Below are 20,040 nucleotides of genomic sequence, written 5' to 3' on the forward strand. Positions count from 1 at the left end.
TTTTTCTTGGTGTTTAAGTTAGCTGTATTGGGATGTTACTTGCAGCCAGAAGTATTCCCACTGATACCAATTATGTTCTTTTCTTGGTAATAAATGTGTTACAAGAGAGAGCATCAGCATGTTTGCTAAAGGCAAGATGAATTATACCAATCACTCAGTCCACTGAAGGACTATTAGTTTGATCAGATAAGAAACTTACAAATCAGACTCTAGGGCTCTTTTGATTCTTCAGACAAATTTCTGTCTTCTATTACTTCTTCTCCTGCACACCTTTTTCTCCCTGTTCTCACATACTATTTTTTCTATGTAATATCTTGAAATATGTACATGCTTTAATATTTTTGAGAATTATGTTTGACTCCTCCTGAAAATCCACCATAGAGAGTAGGTGAGAGAACAAAGAGAGTGAAGTTCAGAAGATAGTTTAGGAGTTGAGAGCAGAAAGACCCAATAAATTGGTATGCAATTACTTCTTAGTTTTCACTTAGCCTCTTGATCATTTTATGATGAGACTTACTTATCTTCCTTGTTTTTCAATGTTGGTCATTTTTAGACATAATTAGCATTTAGTAGAAGTTTTCAAATAACTAGTAACATTATTTCCTACAAAGCAAAAGTGGTTAATGTGATTTTTAGTTTACTTTTTATATTACTTAGATGATGTTCTGTTAATAAAAGCTGATGTATGGTTTCTGGGAAGATTTGTAACCCCACACCCCCCACAGCGAATCTCTGATCCTGTATTGATTAATGGCCTAACCTTAAATTTGGAATAATTTTAAGTCTACTTCTCCGGTTATAATGGGAATTGTCAAGGGTGAGATTTTTTTTCAGCCACTGGGAAAAACAAAGAATGAGTTCAATAAGTTAAACTCTTTTTATAGATCAGTAAAGCCAACTAGGTCCTTCTGTTGGAGAAATACATATGAAAAAGAATGATAAAGATTATTTTAGGAGAGTGATTTCATCAAGATGGTAACATAGTTTGTTCCCAACTTCAGTCTCCCTCACAAGAAGACCAACTAGCAACTATCTATAGACAAGAGACCACTGGGAAAATCCTAGAACCCAGAGATGATGCTGAAGCACCCGCTCTGGACCACAGAGATGGAAAAGGACTGCATTAAAAGGGTAAGAGGAGTGGCTACACTCTGACTGCATAGCCCTTCCTCCAGGCTGGAACAGTACCATACAGAGCCACCCTCACCCCTGAGCCTAAGATTTCTCCAGTGGGAAAAAGAGCGCTCAAGGTGGACATCCAGCTCCCACAGCATTGTGGTATGTTTCCTGAGAAGCTCAATCAGATCTCACCTCTTGGGGATGACGGGGGAAATCTGTAGGGATCAACCTCTGGAGATCAGATAGAGCCTAGAGATGGAAAAGGGGAATAGGCTTACAGCAACCAGTGCTCAGACCTTAGTGGACTTGCAGTACTGATCAAACAGAGATCCCAGCCAGTGGTTCTGAACATCTACAAAGCCAGGCTGGTGGCCCCATCTGGCCAGGGAACTTGGTTGGCAGTTCTGTGTAATTTGGGTCCCCAGACAACAAGCTATACCAGCGATGGAGTCTGTTCTACAGCCTCTCCTGGGCAGAGAATCAAATTTGCAGCACTGTTCAAAGCTGAGGGTAGCTTTCAGTCCAAGCAGACCAGGAAGCCTGATCAGAGAACCTGGGAAGCTCTGGAGCCCATCATACAGTGCTGCTTGGGCAGGGAGCTAAGCCAGCAGTTCTGCCAACTGTTGAGAATAGCCTCTGGCCCCATATAACCAAATAGCCTGAACAGTGACCCTGGGCAGGCTCGATCCCTGCTTACAGTACCACCCAGCTCTGGAGTCCTACCTATATCCCTGCCTCACAGCAGAGCCCAGCCTAAGGCTCTGCCCAATTGCTGAACACAGCCTGCAGCCTTGTCCAGCCAACAAACGCAGCCAGTGACCCCACCCAATTATGGAGCATAGTCTGTGCCCCCACCCAACAAGGGGACCTGAACAGCAAGTCTGCCTGACCACAGAGCACAGTGTCTAGTCCACCCAACTGTGGGTTACACCTAGGGGCCTCTCCCAACCAGAGAGCTCAGCCAGCGACCTTACCCAACAGAAGAGCACAGCCAGTGGTCTACCTGATTGCGAAGCTCAGGCTACGGTCCGACCTACACTGGGGCACAGCCTGCAGACCCACTTAAACATGGAGGACAGCTAGTGACACCATCAGGTCAGGAGAGATTGCAGAGCCCAGGCTGTAGCCCTGCCCAATCACAGAGTACAACCATTGGAATCACTCTTTTAGGGAACACAGCTTGCCACCTCACCTGACCACAAGTGATTGCAGAGCCCAGAGAGTGGCCCCACCTGACTGCAGAGCACAGCCAGCACCCCTGCCCAATCGGGGAGCCCACCCAGCAGTCCCACTTGACTGTGCCCATAGAACAGGCCCATTCTACTCTGGATCCCAGCCAGCGGCAACCTCCTGACCTCAGAATACAGGCAGTGGTCTTGCCAACTAGAGACCCCAATAGCAAGCCCTGCTTGCCCACAGACACTACCAGCTGAATTGTCCAGTACCTCAATCTTAACAGACTGGTAAAGGTCTTTGGATGCCAAAGTGAACCTGGAAGAGGAGACCACTTATTCAAACGCACAGTTTCCACTGCAAGGAATTAAGGATCACAAAAATCAGGTAAACATGACACAGCCAAAGGAAACTAATAAAGTTCCAATAACTGACTCTAAAGAAGAGATCTATGAATTGACAAAGGTTTCTGAATAATCCTCTTAAAGAAGGTCAGTGAACTACAAGAACATACAGACAAGTAAAAGAAATCAGGAGAATGGTGCATGAACAAAATGAGAAATTCAATGAAGAAATAGAAACCATCAAAAAACCGACCAAACAAACAGAAATCCTACATCTGAAAAAGGCAATGATTGAACTGAAGAATTCAATAGAGAGCTTCAGGAGCAGACTTGACCAAGCAGAAGAAAGAATCAATGAACTAGAAGATAGATCATTTAAATTATTCAGTTAGTGAAACAAAAAGAAAAAAGAGTGAATAAAGCCTACAGGACTTTTGGGACATCATCAACTCATAGAAACCAAGAACAGAATGGTGGTTACCAGGGTGGAGTGGGAGTGGGTGGGTGAAGGTGATTAAAGAGCACAAACTTCCAGTTATAAGATACATAAGTTCTGTGGATGTAATGTACAGTGTGGTGATTATAGTTAATAATATTGTACAGTATATGAAAATTGCTAAGGTAGTAAATTTTAAAAGTTCTCACCACACAGACACACACAAACACACACACACACAAAGTGTAACTATGTGATTTTTTGGACTAACTAACCTTATTGTGCTAACCATTTCACAATGTATACAACGTATCAAATCATTATGTTGGACTCCTTAAGCTTACGTTATATGTCAATCATATCTCAATACAGCTGAAAGAAAAGATTACTTTATTACTTTGTTTAATTTATCTGTACACAACCTAGTGATTTTTTAATATTTTATCACAGACAATTCCAAGTATATACAAAAGTAGAATAATAAACTCCCATGTATCCATCACATAACTTCAACAGTTATCGTCTCACGGCCTAAATGATTACATGTGTACCCTCTCCCATGTTTTCTCAACCCATGGATTACATTAAAACAATTTTCAATATGCCATTTGATCTGTAAATATCTCCATATGTATTTCTAGCAGATAGGATACTTTAAAAACATAACCATAATACTTTTATCATATTACAAAAATTAATATTAACTTAATTTTCCTTGATATAATCCAATAGTCATTGTTCAATTTTTTCTAATTGTTTTGTACCTTTTTTTTTACATTGTTTAACTCAGTCTCTCTATGTCTATGTCTCTGTCTCTGTTGTTCATTGCTATTTACTTATTGAGCAAACTGGGTTGTTTGTCCTGCAGAGTTCCCTCTATCTAGATTTTCTACCTAGATTTAGGGATTGCATATATAGTTCCTCCATCTAGATTTAGATGATTACACCCCAGTTGTATTATTTAATATGTTTCCTTGTTCATTGTATTTTCCTTAAATTAGTAGTTTTATAGCTAGAGGATTGACCAGACTATTTTAGATTAAAATAAAAAAAAATTTTTTCAGAGAAAACCTCAGAGGCAAAGGTGTATTCTGTAAGGAGAATATATGAAGTCCATTTTTCTGTCCTTTTAAGATGTTTGCAGTCTTTGATGATGTTACCTTTCCCCCTTTGTATTTTGACATCCAAGGTGAAATATTGTCTTTGGCTAAATAACCTGATTAGGTATCGTCAGAGTTTTGGATCCTTCATTTTGCTGAGAAAATGTTGCTGGTTTGCTTATGAAATTTATCCGTAGTTAGCCTAATAGTTTTTCTGACTGAATGAAACCCGGAAGTGAGTTGTTTTAACTCTCTGGAGTATTGATATGGCTGTATGTATCAATTTGTAAGTAGTGGCTAGAAAGTGGGTTAACAATAAGTCAGACAGAGAAAGACAAATAGTATATAATATCACTTATATATGGAATCTAAAAAATACATAAAACTAGTGAAAATAAGAAAAAAGAAGCAATCCACCACTGGCTGTGTGACCTTGGGGAGCCCCATGACTTCCGTGCCATTCATCATTTGTAAAATGGGTCTAACAGTGTGTTCTATCTATCTATCTATCATCTATCTATCTATCTATCTATCTATCTATCTACCTACCTCACAAAGACTGTTGCTCAATAAATGACAGCTATTATGTTCATATTTTAAATTGTGATTTATTTTGATAATGATTAAATAATAATACAGTGTGGCCTGTCATATTTTATTGTTGATGGTATAGATTTTCCTGTATACGTGTGGCTGGGAGAACATTTATCTAATCAGAAATTTTGGTTCATTTCTTTTATTTTTATGACTAATGTTAAGAAAATAGTTTAAAACTTTTAAATAGATAAAAGAAAGACTGCATGTTCTTTCAGTGTCATACTGGGGTATTATGTAATAGGCCCACCCAAAGATAATCTCTTTTTCTGTGGGTATATATTGGGTTGGCCAAAAAGTTCGTTCGGTTTTGAGTAACCGTAAGAGACATTTTTCATTTTCACGAAGAACTGTATTGAATAACATATTCATTAACCGAACAAACTTTTTGGCCAACCTAATACTTTCCTGGGTTTATTTTGTTTGTTTCTTTGAATATTTTACATCTTTTAAAGGTAAATAATAGCTTGTAGAAAATTGAGGGTGGTACAAATGATTCTTGCCCCATAAAAATGCAAGTGAAGTTTATCTGGTAGAAATGATAATCTTCAAAGTTTAGTGTTTAATTGTTAGCACAATAGCCAGTTTTCCATCTATCCTAGCAATCTAATTTCACAATTTTTTCAGTGCCAATATATACTCAGGCTCTCAAATTATCTTTGAGAATTTACTACCAGCTTTACTACCATGCTGTTTCCCTCATTAATGAGCTAAATAAATCTTTGACCCACGTTCACTTTATATTTGTATGAAAGCAATGTGTTTAACTTTTTGAAAATTATACCTCGATACTACGTTTCCAACTTCAATGGTGAACTTTCCTGGCCAGTTTGATATTAATTATGGATTCTAATTACACTGATGACATTTCTCTAGTACTTATTATCTTACCTCATTAACCCATCAGCAGCTGGAACCTATATTGTTTTCAGTTATTTAGCCAAAGAATTAAACACCCTTATTCATATCAAATAACCTTAAAGGTGATATCACTGGATTTCAATAGAGGTCATACATTATGATGTTTTGAATTTATGAATATACTCTGTTTAGAAAGGCAAGGATTTCCTTCATGAGAGTCAATTCTCTTTGACTATTTTTAAAGTGCTTTCAGGTGTAAGTTTCTATTTTTTGGAACATTTATTCATATATATGTGACAATTCTAAATGTTTCATAAGAAAGTATTCATAAATTCCTCTTTGCTGAATTATCCAAAGACTATTCTGTTATTTTCAGCCCAATTTCTATCCCATCTTTACCTCTTTCACCTGCATAAAGATGAAGGAGTCTTTCCTGCTTGGAAAAAATTTTCAGTTCAACTACCTTCTTAAATGTGGAAAGTGAAGGGAGTGGGGAAACAGATGGAGGCAAGGAATTCATGAGAGCTGAGGAAGGGGAGGAGGAGAATTTTTCCAAAGGTTTGTGAGGGTGGTATCAGGGGACCAAGCAGCAGGCACCCAGGCCCCTGACTCAAGAACATACCTTGACCCTGGGGTCAAACCATATTTATCAAATAATTTCGTGGTGATTCCATTCTATACCAAGTGTCTCAAAGTACATTAGAAAAAGGTCCAACACATTCCTTATTTCTAATTGGGCCATTTCACATTTTTGCCAAGTGCAATTAATAAGCAAGTCAAATCTAACTGGGGGTGAGGAGGAGTGTAGCAAATCAACAAAGGAATAAAGATAAGATATGTTTATACATCAGGTGGAGATGAGGGTTATGAAGATATAAAGCAGGCTGAGTAGACTGGAGAGAGAAGGGGGTGCGATTTTACAGAGGGAAATGAAGTAAGCCTGCTGTTAAGGAAATAGTGCATTCCATTCTAGAAACGTAGGTAAAGTTCTTTAGATTGAGTAGACCAAAACGAGGAGACATAACATTGAATAAAAGTTTCTTATTGCTGGATCCCTATGGCCCAGTGAATCTGCATCCTTCAGAAGCTGGTCCTGATATTAGACATTTTTTAATAGAATTATAGAATGCAGAAATATTTTTGAGGGTGAACATGGCTTGGAGATGCACATTAGAGAGAATTACAGTGAGCCCTCCCTAAAAGCATTTTCTATTTAGCAAAAGAGAAGTTATATGACATTTCCCTAGTCAAGGTTTGTAACAGTTCCATGGAATTCTCCGGGAACTTGTTTGCTCATCAGGGAAATGAAATGTGAAGCAACTCTCCTTTATCAGTTTGAGCTCCTTTGTCAAGGGATGATTATTTTCCCATAAATTCAGTTTAAAGGGAAGGAAACATAACTCACTTTCAAGGCCATCAAAAAGGATAAGAAAAGTTAGATCCTATAAATCAAAGTTTAATATGCCAAACTAACTGGCAGTAAGAAAGAGAGAGAGAGAGAGCTATTTTCTCAATAAATATTGTATAGATGTGCTTTGTCAATTAACTTTTTTCTTTTGTCTGTGAACAAAATGTAAATGTCATGGATAAATGATGGCTTTAATGATGTATTCCAGCATTGTGCTCCATGTTACCATGGCTTCTTAACAAAGATGTTAAATCATTAGGGGTCATGTTTCATGATAATTAACTGCAAATCTGGTAATATTACCACTTTTCATTTGGCATGAAATGATGAGGGAGAACCACAAGGTTTATTGGAGGTACATGGCAAAGGACAGAGTGACTTAATGTATGTATATAAATCTTATAAAACTACCTATTGGACAGCATTTTATGATGGACATAAGTTCCCATTTACTCTCCACTAATGATAGACAGTGAGGGCTGCAGTAGAAGCAGAAAGCTGAGCTTGGACATCACCCAGGAGAATAGAAGGGGCTTTTGTTTTTTTTTTCCTCCTCTTATTCACTCTCTCTTGCAACAGGTAAACAGTTCCTCGTTCTTGCCTAAGTTTTGAACAATTAAAACATACTCTTATTAATTCTGTCTTATCAAATATGCTTTATTATAAAATATGCAGTGCTGCTTTTATAGTTAAGGAGCTATTAGCATTTGCCATTTTAAACTACTGTTCTGTCTGTATTTCTTTGAACTCTGAAATGTCCAGCAAGCTCTTTCAAGATTCATTTTAGGGAAATGAAAGATAAGGAACATTTTGTGTTGTAAATATTTTCACCCCAACTTGCTCTGTTTCAATAGAGAGACAGTGGTTTGGGGTAGAAAGGACACTTTTTGTGGAGTTTGATGACCTGGTTTGATTTTTCTCTTTTGCTTATTAATTTTTATCATGATCACTGTATTAATCAAAACGTTTTCTGTTGCAAGTGACTGTAATCCAATCCAAAGTAGTTTAAGAAAAAAGGACTGTGTAAGCTTATGTAAGAATGAGTTGTCCCAACAGGGCCACCTGTACCAATCTTACCATGTCTCAACTTTGCTTTTCTCAGTGCAGCTTAATTTTTAGGCAAGCTCTCTCTACATGGTGGGCAGAATGGCAGCTCCAGACTCTTTGATCTTGATAGCTGGAGATCCTAGAAGGCAGCAGAGACTGTTTCTGATACTTTTGACTAAAGGCCAAGAGAAGACTCTGATTGGTCCTGCTCAGGCCAGCTGCCCATTTTCAAACTAATCCCTGAAGGTAGGAAAAGAGAACCTTGTGCTTTGATGGGCCAGGCCTGAGTCTGCGCCTGCCTACCCCAGAGACCAATCACATGGTCTAAAGAGAATGAATATGAAATGGAAGAAGAGTAGTTTCTTGAAAAAGTAGATGTTGAGTAGTCAAGCCATGGATCTACCACTTGACCTCACCCATTTGTCATTCTTTTCCACTGACTTTGAAAAATTAGACCCACCTTTAGGCTCTACCAGGTACTATGCCACTAGTGATTTAAAGTTGTTTTTTTTTTTAAAGAACATAGCTTCTAGGAATTTTAATTCTAGAGGGAAATAATTATATAAGAAAACACATGTAATAGAGTCGGATAAAGTAGTCAGTCGGTGATCTCCCAAGTGAAGGCTCTTTTATGTTTGCTTGTTAGAATCAGGGAAGCCTTCAAAGAAACAGCGTAGAGCAGTGTTTGACTTCCACTCATTGAAAAGAGTGTGGAAGGAGCTGTGAGAACATGTTCACACAAGAGCTGGAGGGGTCCCCACTTCAATAGGGACAATCATAAAGAACAAGGGAAGTAGAGGGAGATGGAGCCGAACAGGAAATCGGAGGTAGATCTTGAAAAGCTCTTTACTATGTTGATCAAACGGGGTTTTGTCGTTTTTTCTTTCTGTCATATTGGGGTATTGATCTGAAGAATAATATATACCAAGTGTGTACACTAAGAAGTTCACTCCTGTGGATACATGGAAGATTGTGTGAAAGATTTTGAAACTAGAGGCAAGGTATGTAACCTGACAACAATAACAAGAACGCAGCTTCCCAGGGCTATTATGAGGATGAGATGAAATAATGCAAATATGAAAGGGTTTTGTAAACTTTAAAAGAGGGCAAGGTGTTATTTTAAAATATATGTAACGTGTTTTTAAATAATCTCTGTGGTTGCTTTTGATTCCATGAGGCTATCATTTTATACCCACAAGAAGTACCCGTGGGACAGAATAAATTAAACCGGAAGTTTTTACTGTCTACCTGAAATAAGCATTGTTTACCTTGGAATGTCAGTCTTTACAAGCCTCATTTTCAATGTTCTGGTTTTTCTTCCATTATGCAGGGTGTTGTGGGGAGAGGGGTGAGTAAAAGCCAGTTGAGTTTCTTATAAAATTGCACACTGCAGACTTGGGCGAGAATGGTTTTGTTTAAAGCTGATTCATTAGGATTTCATAAGTGACGCTATTGTATAGGTAAAATAGCTGTTTAGTGAGTTTCTTTATGAGACACTCAGGATTATGGATCCATAATTTGCATTCGTTGCAAACATTGTAACAACTTCCTTTGAGCCATTAAAATGAACGTATTGAAAGGCTGTTAAGGACGCCTCAAAACAGTGAAATCACAACAGATTCATTTATTGGAGAAAGTACCAGCAAGATACAAGCCAACGTTACAGATCCAGGTCTCTTCTCCTTCGTTGTCACATTTAACTTTTTCCAGCCTTGCTGTGCAGATGAGGAGACTGTGATTTGAGTAGGTTGGAGACTCTGAAATCATATTGCAATACACCCATCCAGCCGGCCATCCATTCATCCACTCACTCATTTTAATTCCTAGGTGCTGGAGCAGATGCTAAAGAAAATAATATGCTATGCCTACAGAGTGTAACTGGAGAGACAGATACATAAGAGACATTTGCAATAAAATGAACAAGTGAAATGATAGGCTAAGTGCAGATTATTTTGGATGCTGTTGGGAAGACATGGCGGTGGTAGGATGAAGAGGCAATTGCTGAGAAGAAAAGAAAAAGAAAGGACATTCCACGTGGCCAAATTAATAAGTGAGCGTTGTATTGCAAATTAAGTTGTGAATTCAGCTCCCTGGGAGTCACTAATGTTGGCAAATTCTATCAGGTAGCCATCTCCAGGATTTCTGATTTAAGGCAAATGAAGCTAAATGGTTGCTCCATAGTGTCCAACACGAAAAACCCATGTAAACCCAGGAGACATGAGAGATGAAAAATAACAAGATGTTCCCAAAGATGGCATAACGGAATATCACCTGGTTGACCTTTGCTGTTGTCCTATGAGGGGTAAAGATATTATTCCTCATATGCCTAAATCACCTAGCACAACCCTGGCACACAGTAGGCCTCCAATAAACCACTGATGTTTTTCACTGATGGAATAGTGGCTTGGCACACAGTATTCAAAACTGGCAAAAAATAATTATTAATTGCACACCCAATAAAAAAATAATAATTGTATTCTCTTCCATCTCCTAACTCAATTTTACCCTGGGCCTATAAGACCTTAACAATATATATTCATTTAAGCAAATCAAAAAGAAATTCAAATTTACTGTAAAAAAAATGTGTCAGACTCTGTTCTACAGGTACACAGGAAATAAAATATTATTATTAGTTTAAAGGCAATCATAACAGTTTCATGACCAAGAAAGGGAGGACATAGCACACCTGTTATACATCAAAAGTTAATTTCTAATTTTTTGTGTTTATAAAATATAAATCACCTTTATTTCAAAAAATAATCACATAGTGGAACATCTGTGAATTAAACAGTATCAGTTGTACTACTACTACTAACAAATACACTATGATTCAAATAAAGCTACTTTTGTGTAATAAATAGCAAAGAGCATCACAGGAAGGTAAAAATAAATTCCCTGTGATCCCTGGATAAAGTACCTGGTCCCCTGAAACTAAACAGCTTTTCTCTTGATTATTCTGCATATTTTAATTGGTACACTTCAGGTGAAAAATCCCAACTCTTATCTTCTCAAATTGTATGGCCTTAAACAAGCTAATTGATTTCTCTAATCTGTCAAATTGGGATGATATTAATACCCACCTCATCTAATTTTGAGAATAAAATGAGATATTATATAAAAGGCACAGCATATGACCCCATGTGGAGAGGGTACTTAATAAATATTTGTTGCACTTATCCTCTCCTTTGCTTCATCATTCACTTTAGCTTTTGCAATGTCTTTTGATTAATAAACAAAGTCAACCTTTTATCCTCGTGATTTGGAGTATGTGGCAATTCAAATGCAAAATAAAAGGAATGTGGCTCAGAGTCAAAACTCTGGCTGTAATTCCTTAAGAAAATAGCTCTTTGATGACCTTAGGCAAATCATTTAACCCCAGTGCCCTTAGCTATATAATTAGTTATAGTTATAAAACACTATATCATTACTATGAAGTATATTACATAGAATAACTGATATAATGAGTGTTACTTAAAAATTGTATGCATGCCTTATATCAGTTTACATTGTTTCACTGTTTTTTTCTCTTGATTGAATGCTTTGATCCAACTGTATTTTGTTTTTAAGTTCCTATTTTTTACATTTCAGTGGGGTATTTTTCCCTTTTTTGTGGATTTTAATTTTATAGGATCTTTAATGACAGGATTGGAAGGGAACTTACATATTATCTAATGGGCTGAGGATGCAGATGCCACCATTTTCTGCTCCCATAGTATGGTGGACATCAGTTGACTGTCTTCAGGGACTAGGGACTCACTGATTCCTGAGGCCGTGTGTTCCTGTTTTCAAGAAGTACTGCTATGAAATTCTTCCTCATATTAAACCAAGCTCTGGCATCTTTCTCAGCTATTTCTTGCTAAAATTTTACTGTTAAGGGTTATGGAGAATAAGTTGGTACTCTCATATGGCAGCCCTTCAGATATCTGAAAATGGGTAACATACATATCCCTAGTCTTTATTCATTCCTCGTATGCAATGCTTTAGGTGTTTTAGAAGCATGTTTTTATCCACAGATTTATAATTAGTACACTGCCACGTCTCAGAATGAATTAAGTTTTATAACATGTTGCCTTTCTTATCACTGTATATACCGTTTGAAGACAAAGTATTTCTACAGGGACCTTGCATCCCATAATATGCCAGCACTTTGGACACCTCCACTGAATTTGGAAAAATCCTAAAATCAAAAACAACTAACAGCAACAAAAAATGCTGAACAGGTCAAAGCTTGCTTGGTCATGCCCAAGGTGGAAAAAGATCATCCTTATTGTGTCTGAAGCACATGAAATAGATATAACTCCTTCCTAATCAATGAGTATGATCATGTCTAGGATGGAGCCAGGAGAACAGGGACCAAGTTCCTAAAGGACATCTGTTGGCCCCAGGAAAAGAGGCAAACCTCCGATGCAAAGATGGCAACCTGGAGGCCAAATTTGGCCACAGATAGACATATTGTGTGGCTGACATAATGTTTAAAAAAAAAAAAGAAAAAAATGTTGCTTTTAAAAATCAGGAGATTCTATATAAAATCTAGATTTCCAGCTTCTCTTGAGAAGGCAACACAGGGCCGACATTCCCACTAGTCAAGAGGCGGATAATAAAGCTGATGGGAGGGGACATCTCCAGGTGGCCATGGTGCCCACCTGTCCTCATGTGTAGTGTACGAGGCACAGTGCTTCCATTTTTACTGTCTGCTTGATTCTCGTGGGCATTTGATACCCAGTTATTTGGTGTCTCCAGGCCGTGCCTGCCTTTATTCTTCCTGCCACATCCTTCCCTCTTCTAAACTTCCCCCCCACCACCCCGCCCCGTTCTCTTTAATGCTTTATTCCACCCAACACAGCACACACGTGCAGACTTTCTCAGGTGTAATTCTTCAGGCAACACAGGGCTGCTTTGATGCTCAGATCTCCCCTCGCAGATGCTGAGGTTTCTCACTGCCTCCTTTGCACCTCCGGTCTCGTGCTTTTCCAGCACGTTTTCCCATCATGTTGCCAGACCAAAGGTATTCTCATGTGGGACACACTCATTTCTAACAGTGCTCACGCTGGGCTGCGGTGAGGGTGCAGCTGTGTGCACTGGCTGAAACCTCTGCCCCCGCCTTCCCTTCACACGTGGAATCTGACACTCTTGGTCTTTAATCACAAAAAACCAGAAGCCATTTAAATGGTCTGCCTAGCCAGTAAACACACGAAAAAACACTTAAACTCTCATTAGTAGTCAGGGAAATGCAAATGAAAACAACAGGGAGAAGTTCCCCAGCCATCGGGCTGCTTATTACTCTTTATAACTTTTCAATGTCTAATACATTTCAAAACAACAAAATTTGGTAAAAGAAAATAAGACTCTTTCAGGCCTTTCCTTTCTTCCCGAGTGCACAGTCTGTTGAGATGGGTATGAGAAGGGGGATGTGTTGATAGGGACTTTGAAAAACAGGTGCTGGACCTGGTACCCAAAGGTTAGATGGAAGGAAGTTTCTCTTTATAGAAGTGTTTTTTTAATAAGTGACAAAGCAATGATAGAATGAGGCAGTCACAGTTTTGCAACCCTAATAACTTAAAGGATCTGGGCAACACTCATCCATGACTGCCAACATCACAGACACACACACACACACACACACACACAAAACCCCCTAGACCTTATGTGACTCTTCCATATTATTACTTATTATTACTTACAGAGTAGTTTAGCCACCCCCATTCCCCTAAAAATAAATGAACCTAAACTGAGTCAATCCTCTAGATATAACTACCCATTTACAGGAAATACAAAGAAGAGAGGAACATGTTAAATTACACTATGGGGCTAACGAAATTCATACTGGAAAATCACAGACCAAATGACCCAGCTTTTTCAACATATAAATTAGAGGAGGGAGGGAGGGAGAGAGAGAATGAGAGAGAGATAGAAAGAGAGGGGAGTGGGGTGGGAGAGAGAGAGAGAGAATCTATAGAAAATGAGACTTAAAAGACATCCCATCTGAATCAAGTATAACAAAATATCATTAGTTCATTCTGCTTGATACTATAAAGGTATTGCATAGAATTATTCCCCACACTTCTCTATTTGTTTAGTTTTCATAATTGTAATTACATTATGTTTCTTATAATCAAGAGCCAATAAGCATAAAAGACCTACCAACCACTTCCAATCAAAATTCAAATTTGGATATCATGTCATATACACATAAAATGTTTAAAAATATAAATTTTATGGTACAGTTTGAAATTTGAACCCAAACAAGGCATTTAATGATCATGAGGAATTATTGTTAATTATTTAAAGGTGTAGTAATAGTGCTCTACTTATGCCCCTCCCATACCCTTAAAAATAGAGTCTTTTTCATTTATAAACATGTATTTGGGATATATATCAGTGAGATAATATAATATCTGACATTTGGTTCAAAAAATACAGGCAAGAGGGAAAGGGGTAGAAGCGAAAATGAAATTTTGATTTTGTATGTATTGGAAATATTCCACGTTAAAAGTTGAAAAACCAACAAACGGAAGAGCAGATGCTGGATGGCCACGCCCCCTGACACAATCAGAGTAGGGGCAGTCCATAAGAATTCACCTGACTCACCACTGAACGCGGCCCCGAGGGACCCTCACACATGGGACATTTGGAGGGTGGGATCCTGGCCTAACAAGACTGTAAGTACACAAGCTGGAAAGGAATGTGGTTGTTTCTGATCCCAAAGAAGAAAATCTCATTTATCTCCTTCTGCAGCGTTATCAGAAAATGCTATGCAGCACGTAAATGGCAACTCCATAAGTGGATGTTAATGAAATTTTAATGAATTCGAGGTGCTGCCATAGTATACCCCTGCAGAGCTCAGTTAAAAAAACAAAAGTGCTGCTTTTGTGCTGAAAGCTTACAGATGGCAACAGCAGCTCTCAGACCAGAATGAAGGTAGCCTCAGTTGGGGGTGAAGATTTTTCTCAGCCTTGTAAAATTCTGACCTTGATTTTCCAGGACTCCTGGAGGCCCTGGGAGCCCCATGGTCAGACATCCTGGGGTTTCAAGGGCTGGACACCTTACACAGGAGGAGGGATTCATGAATTCTGCTCTCATCCTTGCTGCCTCTGGATATTGAGGGCTCCCTATGAATATCCAGGGATATTGGATATTTAATTGTTTATTGCAGATTGTTTCTTTTTGCCCTTCTAAGTAGTCTGTAAATTCTATCCCAGAGGGGGCCTGGGAGAGTTATTGCCTGTTGATACACTCACCCAATTAAATGCTGAGTGTTCTTCGCATATGGACTTTGGCTCTGGGCCCAGAAGACCTGAGTCAATTTCAGAATCCAGTTGTTACAGTGGGTTTGTATTTTTAGAGAAGAAAAAGGTGTGCATCCTAAGATCTAAAAGCTGCCTGCATTTACATTCCAACTTTCTTTGTAATTAAGCAGACCACAAAGATCAATACAGAATTTACTAGCATAGAGAGCATACTGGAATGATTTGGTGAAAGAATTTTGCTGCACTGACAAAGCGAGGGCAGGGGAGGTGTTCACCAAACCATCTTTAACTGGCTGGATGTTTGTCATTTATTTTAGATTCCATTCTCTCTCTCTCCACTTCCCACCCCAGACCAACCTTGGACCACAACCCTTCCAGAATGTTAACGATGCCCCATGGCCTTGGAATGCACTTTCCACAAGAGAACAATTTCCCACTTTTACAATGCTAGAACAATCACGTGTATCGTTAGACACCCCTACATGACTTTGACTTTGTCAGAAGAGAGTAGTAATTCTCCATTGACAGCTCCCAGTGACTGAAAGTATAATCAGAGCCAATGCATTATTAATGGCTCTTCTTTTTAATGACTCAATCACAGTGTGAGATGCTGTTCAAACACTTTATTTTACATAATTTTTCCTCTTGGAAAAGTCTGCCCACAAATTAAGGAAATACCATAGCTGAATAAAACCAGAAATATTGTGTTGGATATTCTCCAAACAAATTGTCCTTCAAAGAGATTGCCAAAGTAAGCTCTGATCGCTTTTTCCTGACAGGTGGGGATCAGGTAAATGATAAACTTGGATCTGGTTATCTGAGAGCACAGATTGAGAGCTGGGCTTTGGAATCTGAGAGCCTTGATACATCTGGCAGATGTGATCTTGAGCAAGTCTTGAAAAAGCTCTAAGTCTCGGTTTCTTCCCCTCTGAGATGAAGCTAATGATGCCCTTGACACAGGCATTGTGTGAGGATTAAATGAGATAATGTATGGGAAGCGGGTTGTTGACTTCTTATTCTGGTTCCAAGCCCCCAGAGAGAAGACAAGGGCGAGGAGAGGAATCTTAGCAGCTGGTCACCCATACTGCTCTGAGCTCTTTGACAGGGTACCAGGACAGGGACGATTTGCCTTCTTTGTTTCCTTCCAACAAGTGAAACAAGCCAACATATAACTATGACTCTTGGCTAATTTATTAGATGCTGTCGGGATCCCACCCATATCCTCTTGGCCCACCAACTTCACCTCCAAATCTCAGCACCTGCATCTCTTTGTCTGAGGGCTTTTCCTGCAACCTCTGCCCATGCACACTGCAGATTGGACATGCCAGGGAATTAGAGGGCCCTGGGAGCAACTTACCAGTAAATGATGGAGGTGGCACATAAACAACCCAAGACCCAAACCCTGCAGGTGGGATAACTCTGAGGCCTGTCCTACCCCATCTCCCAGAGTTCTCCAGTGGGATCCAACCTCAGTTGCCCATCATGATAACTTACTGGTTAAGGTGCCTCAGCAGCCTTCCCTCATTTCCCTGCTTCCTTACTGCTCTTGCCTGGGATCACTTTTCACATAAACGATTTGCCCCAGAATCTCTATCTCAATATCTGCTTCTGGAGAGACCCAAACTAAGACATATTATTATCTAAGACTGGCTTTGACCAGCAACAACTGGTACTGAGCTTGTAAGCATTTTTGGAAAATATAATCCAGCTGTAGTTAGTAGACCTAATTCATGTTTTTGCTACACATTTCAGATAGGCCATCAACTCTGGCAGAGAGGCTGATGGAGTTCTCTTAATGGAATGTTTTTCCCCATCTTTCAGGTGACTGTCTTACTTCTTCTCTTCTGAATGGTTGAACCTCCACCTGGGCCCTGGACTGTGCCCTCTTTTGCCTTCTCGGTGACTTCACTCCTAGAATTATTCACCTCCTTTATGAAAACATCAATGTCTACCCTTATTACAAGGTCATTCCTTTTGGGATATAAACAAAAACAAACAAAAAAAAAACCCCAGTAACCCCACAAAACCTTCCACCTCATTCCCTGTCTTTTTGTTCTTTCAAAACAAAACTGAAATCATTATCTCTACTATTATCTCTACTACTTCATCTCCCAGTCTCTCTTTGGCCTGCTCCAACCAAGATTTTGCCCTCATGATTCTGCTGGAACCATTTTGATTAAGTAGCCAGTGACTATAGCTCACAAAGGCCAGGGATCACGTTTCCATTCTCATCTTACTTGGTCTCCCAGCAGTTTGTACCATAGTTGACCACTTTCTCATGCAGGACATCACACTTTCTTTGTTTCCCTCCTGCCTCACTGGCTGCTCCTCCTTAGTTTCTTTTCCTGATTTTTTCTTCTCTTCTACCAGACCTCTGAATGTTGGAAAGCCTGCCTTTCCGTCTACACCTATTTCCTTGGTCATCTCTCCCACTGCATAGCTTTAAATCCCATCTCTGATATGTGCATCCTGTCTAGACTTCTCCCCTGAGCTCCAGGACTTATGTATCAAACTGCCTGCTCAGCATCTCCACTTGGCTCTTTAATAGGTATCTCAAGTTTAAAATGGCAAAAAAAGACACATATATATGGAATCTAAAAAAAAAAAATGGTTCTGAAGAGCCTAGGGGCAGGACAGGAATAAAGACACAGACGTAGAGAATGGACTTGAGGACACGGGGAGTGGGAAGAGTAAGCTGGGACAGAGTAAGAGAGTGGCATGAACAGATATACACTACCAAATGTAAAATAGCTAGCTAGTGGGAAGCAGCTGCATAGCACAGGGAGATCAGCTCGGTGCTTTGTGACCACCTAGAGGGGTGGGATAGGGAGGGTGGGAGGGAGACGCAAGAGGGAGGGGATATGGGGATATATGTATATGTATAGCTGATTCACTTTGTTATAGCTGATTCACTTTGTTATAAAGCAGAAACTAACACACCATTGTAAAGCAATTATACTCCAATAAAGGTGTTTTAAAAAATAAGTAAATAAAATGGCAAAAAAAAGAGAGAAAGATACTTCTCAATGTCCTCCTACCATTCCTTCCACATCTTAGTAAATTGTTCCATTATCTATTCAGGTGTTTAAGCCCAAAGCCTTAGCTCTTCTCTTTCCCTCATGCTTTACACCAACTACATTAGTAAGTTCTTCTGTCTTTACCTGCAAAATTATCTCAAATTCAATCACGTGTCACCATCTCCACAGATTTCAGCTTTGTCTTTCCCCAACCAGTCTGACGTACTCAGGTCATCATTTCCTGTCTCCACTGAATACATGTTTGTTGATTGATCAACAGAGCAGATAAGCGATTTAAATTTTGAGTTGGTGTGTGAACTAAATGTTGAGGGAAGGCATTATCATTTCGTTTACAGCTACGTATTTGTGAGCAGTTCGTGCTCGACTATACACTGTATACAGTTCCTCCATCTCTTCTTTCTTCATATCAGTTCCCTTTGCTCGTGCTTCCTTTATCTTATTCTTATTTCCCCCCATTGACTTTCCTCTGACCTAGATCGTGCCATTATAAATTGCCTTTTATTTTTTTCCAACCTTGCTAGCTTTTTATTATTTTTAATTTTAATTAATTAATTTATTTTGGATTGCATCCCCCTCTCACATTTTGTCATGGGGAAATCAGGTGCTTTTTCAAGGATTAGTCATTGAAAAGTTGACAGTGAGAGTTGTCCTCATCCCATACCTAAATTAGAGTCTTATGAAGGAAGAAATTCTCTATTCCAGGCAGGATCGTAACATTAACAGAGCTTTTGATTTCTCACGTGTCTGGCATTGAACTAGACCCTTTATTTGTATAATGATAATATCAAACACAGTAACTTAAACAAGGTATGGGTTATTTTTTTTTTTCTCTCTCAGGCAAAAGAAGGCTACAAAGAGACAATTCAGGATTGGCATGGTAGCTCCATGATGCTATTGATATTTCAGCCTGCCATTTTCTTAATCTGCTATCCTTTGTATGTGGTTTCCACTCTCTAGTTTGCCTTGTGGTCTTAACATAGATGCCACAGCTCCAGCCATTATGCACAAATTCAGAGCAGGAAGAAGAGGGAAGAAATATAAGTGATTTGCTAGCTGAATCACACCCACTTTTAGAGAACTTTCTTAAAAATACCCCAAAAACTTATTACCTACATCCCATTGGACAGAATTTAGTTATATTGTAAACCTTACCTGTACAGGAAACCGGAAAATGTAGTTTTCAAGCTTAGGACACTGTCACCCCAATTAAGAGAGGAATCTATATAAAGAAGAATGGAGAAAAGATATTGGATAGCCATACTATAATAATAATTATGATAATGAGGAATAACTATTGAACACATTAAATGCCACGTAACCACCAAGCAGCCTCCAAAGGTGAGAGGAGGAATCCAAGAATTCCAGACACAGGTCAAGTTCATGTAGTTACATGGGAGTGATAAAGACTGTGACTGCTGCTTGTCTGTGACTAACATTTAATAGATTACCTTTTAAAAATGTGAATTTTAGTTGGAGTCGTGCCTGTGTGTTGTTGGGTACATTCTACATTCACTTTAAGGCTTTATTTTATGTATTAAAAGAGCATTTATGGAACTAACATGACGAAGAAGTACCTGGCTACCAGTTACTGAGTACCTCCTATATTCCAGGCATTTTACGTTTTATATCTTTCATATATGACCTCACTTAAACCTTGCACAATCCTGCAATGT

General features: G+C 39.0%; 1 protein-coding gene across 2 annotated transcripts in view; it reads left to right on the forward strand.

Moving 5' to 3' along the window:
• The window catches only part of MACROD2 (mono-ADP ribosylhydrolase 2), a 1,976,756-nt gene that overhangs the window by 1,214,675 nt on the left and 742,041 nt on the right, over positions 1-20,040 (forward strand). The gene's annotated exons all lie outside the window — the stretch shown is intronic.

The sequence above is a fragment of the Balaenoptera ricei genome, chromosome 15, assembly GCF_028023285.1.
Source record: "Balaenoptera ricei isolate mBalRic1 chromosome 15, mBalRic1.hap2, whole genome shotgun sequence".
NCBI classification, from domain to species: Eukaryota; Metazoa; Chordata; class Mammalia; order Artiodactyla; family Balaenopteridae; genus Balaenoptera; species Balaenoptera ricei.